Below are 3,894 nucleotides of genomic sequence, written 5' to 3' on the forward strand. Positions count from 1 at the left end.
AGGCTGGAATGCAGCGGTGCAATCTCAGCTCACTGAAACCTCCACCTCCTGGATTCAAGTGATTCTCCTGCCTTAGCCTCCTGAGCAGCTGGGACTACAGACATGTACCACCACTCCCAGCTAATTTTTTTTTTTTTTTTAATGTAGCTGACCAGCCTACCAGGTCTTTTATGCAGTTCAACATACACAGTGACACCAAGGTAAGACCAATGAAGTTCCAGTTTGGGTGCCTCCATCTCCCTCCCCTGGATCCTGATCCAGTGACTGTCAAAGCCAGAAAGAACTGGGGTAGGGTGCTTGTTCATGGGGAAGGCTGTTGTGGTTCACCCGGCAGATGGGAAAGGGGGAAGGTTTCACTTCTTCACAATTTGAATGACATCCTCGTCCTCCCACGTATGGTCTTTACCCACTTTCTGAGGATTGTGTTTCACAGAGAGACCCCAGAGCAGAGCATATTTAAATTCTTTGATAAGATTTTTGTGAATCTTCATGCAGAAATCCTCCACTGTGGTCCTGGAATAAGAAGCACCACTGGGATGTGTAATCTGGTAACTGGCCTTTGGGTGTGGTGTAAATTCTCACTAGTTTCAGATAGTCCCAGATCTTTTCCAATAAGTCATCAAAATTCCAACGGTGACGGGCAGAGATGGGTACACAGTGAGGCACCTTATAGATGATATCTAATTTGTCAATGGAGATTTGGTCAATCTTATTTAGCACGTAGATACAGGGGATATAAACTCTGTTTCCTTCACCACACCAATGAGGTCATCAGCTGTAGAGTCACATCGGCATTATGAATCTTGTATTCGGCCAGAATGCTTTTCACAGTTTCAGCATCCAGCTCACTCTGGGGTCAAGTGGCTGTGAGATTAATGCCTCCCTTGTCCTTCTTCTTAAAGCCAATGTTGACGGGTTTGCTGTTCAAGCGAATGCCAAAGACTTCCAGTTCATTTTCAATTATATTCTTATGTCCCAAGGGTTTCAGGACATCCAGAACAATCAGGATGAAGTTACAGGTTCAGGCCACTGCAATGACTTGATGACCTGTACCTTTCCCATCCTTGGCACATTCAATGATACCTGGGAGATCCAGGAGCTGGATCTTGGCACCTTTGCATCTGATGACACCAGGCACGGTGGTCAGAGTAGCGAATTCATAGGCGGCTACCTCAGAATACACCCCTGCCAGGTTACTAAGCAGTGTTGACTTTCCCACAGATGGAAAACCAACAAATCTAATTCGAGCGTCACCTGTCTTGGCCACATCAAAACCTTCTCCTGGACCTCCACCACCACCACCCTTTGGAGTAATGAGTTCTCGACGAAGCTTAACAAGACGAGCCTTAAGCAGCCCTAGGTGGTGTGCTGTGGCCTTGTTGAGTCTGAGCCATCTCAGCTTCTATCTCCGCGATCTTAGCTAAGGTGCTGCTCATCCTGGCGAGTCCCCTGTGGCCTCCACACTGACTGTCTCTCTTCACACACCTGCGGGCAAACTGCCACCAGCACCAGGCACTACTCTAATTTTTGTATTTTTAGTAGAGACGGAGTTTCACCATGTTAGCCAGGCTGGTCTCAAACTTCTCACCTCAGGTTATCCACCCACCTCCGCCTCCCAAAGTGCTGGGATTACAGGCGTGAGTCACTGCGCCCCGCATACATGCCGTAATCTTAATCAGCCAAAGCCCAGAAAAGAAGAAACAACAGATTTTGATGTGAAGGTCAATTCCCTGGATGACTCACACCTGCAAAGCCCATCAAAGGCTTCCTTAACAGCTCTAACAGAAGTTGGTGGCTTTCTCTGAACACCTCCATTTATAGGACACAGGATTTTACTGCGGACGTGTGGAATGCCTTTGGTGTCAGTTAGTAGCAAGGAGCAGGCAAGCAGCCAGCACATCCCAATTCAAAGTGATCTTTATAGTCCTGTCTTTGCTTCTCTGGTGAGTAACGGCAAAGCACAGCAATATTAACTCCAACAATCCCACCAGATTTGTTCAGAGTTTTCCAGCATTTGGCTGGAAGAGGACTTGGTGCACGCAATGCCACGTCTTCTTCCTCTGAAACATAGTCTTTCTGGCCCAATCAGGAAGGTCTCCTGACCTGGTCCAGATGTGCCCATTCTGATCCCAGCTAACTACGTGCTCTGCAACGAGCAGGGAAGGGGCAGCCTAGCTGTACAATGCCACAGTATTTGGACACATGCATGGTGTTTGGACATTGCTCTCACCATCAAGGTCAAGCAGAGTGGGCCCCTGTGGCAGCCCTCCAAGGCAGGTTTGTTTCCCTTCTACTTTTAAGAACGGCTCTATTTCATCTCCAACAAATATCTCCTCTGGGTTGAACGGGATGTAAGATTTCATTTTGGAAACCGGCAGTAGAATGGGGGACCATATCTAACAGGCTCACCTCAAGCTTGGAGGGCCCAGCAGCCAACCCTGCTGTTTCCTAAGTAACCAGCACCTTCCTCCTGCTTCTTAACCCCTCACCCCCCATCCAGGAGCGCTGAACTCTCAGAGACAGGCCCCTCCTACTCATCCTCTACAGAGGAAAGTTAGGAGGTTTGCCATGGTGTGAGCAGGCTCAGGCACCTGCCTTTGTTGGGGGCCTGGAGCCCTGTGAGCGCCGCCAAGGATATCCTGCTGCTTATCGATCATGTGGATTTTTAGGCTGGGTTCTGTTGAAGACTCGTGGGAGAGGACTGGATCCCCCTCACAGCAACCACAGCAGCTCTGCTTTGCTCTGCCTTATTTGTAGATACATGCGACCCTTCCCTTGAAAGAGAGCTCTCACTGCTTAAAAGGATGTATGCAAATGTGTCCCACCTTTGTTTGCAACAGAGGCTCAGAAAAGTGAAAAGGCTCACCCCAGACCTGAGCGAACCACAGGCAGGCCCAGCGCGGGCATCCCGGTCTCCAAGAGTGGCTGCTTCCGGCTGGCACCCCAGGCACTGCCTTCCTGTTTTTCTTTCCTTGATAGTACTGAATAAGCAGCACAGAGCGGCTCCCTACCCAAGGGCTCTAACCAGGATGTCCGAGAAGACAGCTGGCAGTGGAAAGAGCTGGGGCAGGGTGAGGGGGCAGGTCAGGTCAAGTCTGCCTTCAGCAAGTCAGGCTACAGGGAGAAAGTTACTCAACCTCCCTGAGCCTCACCCTCATCTTCTCCAAAACGAGATGAGAAAACCTGATGGGGCTGCTCCGCAGGTTTATCTTGAAGATCAAAAAGAACAAAATGTACGTAAAAGACGCTGGCAAATTTCATCAGGAACACAAAGCGGGAGATGGCAACAAGTCTGGGCTCTGCTTCATGACGAGTTTTCCAGCTGATTTCCACGTGCCAAAGCCACGGGACTTATTAATCAGATTCTCCTAGTCTGGCTATTGCCTACTCCTGGTTTGGCTTGGGATGCCTCTTCTGCAGGCTCCTCCTCCTAAACCCACGGGGCTGAGGCTGCTCTCCCCGGGACTCTACTCCATTCCACTCTATGATCTGAACATCCAGCCTTCTCCTGGGATGCCCTGCTGTGCTACAGAGGCTGGAAAGCTAATGGTTACACTTCCCTGACTCCTTTGCAGCTAGGATTCCAAAAACAGTTCTGGCTCCTCCTAATGGATGCTCTGGTATGTGAAGGCAGGGCTGGAGCGAGGGCTCTGCTTCTGCTGCTTCTGCTGCTGAGAGGCTCAAGGCAGGAATCCTCAAGTCCTGTCACTAAGCTTCTGTGTCCTCATTTAACAGGTGTAGACCACGGCAGGGTAGCATGGATCAGGAGCCAGCAGCCAGTGCCAGTTCCCCAAGTCCGAAGCCAGAGTCCTGGTCCCAGGCAGCAGCACCCTCCTGGTGGCAGAGTTCTAAAGTGTGGCTTGGGGATCATTCTCGTCAATCATTCTAGTAAGG

General features: G+C 50.1%; 1 protein-coding gene and 1 pseudogene across 2 annotated transcripts in view; both read right to left on the bottom strand.

Annotated features, from left to right (window-relative positions):
* CABLES1 (Cdk5 and Abl enzyme substrate 1) overlaps positions 1–3,894 on the bottom strand; it is a 129,992-nt gene that overhangs the window by 7,695 nt on the left and 118,403 nt on the right. The window lies entirely within an intron of this gene.
* On the bottom strand, positions 125–1,549 carry LOC108282712 (annotated as a pseudogene).

This window comes from Cebus imitator, unplaced genomic scaffold, assembly GCF_001604975.1.
Source record: "Cebus imitator isolate Cc_AM_T3 unplaced genomic scaffold, Cebus_imitator-1.0 Scaffold12, whole genome shotgun sequence".
In the NCBI taxonomy this organism is placed as follows: Eukaryota; Metazoa; Chordata; class Mammalia; order Primates; family Cebidae; genus Cebus; species Cebus imitator.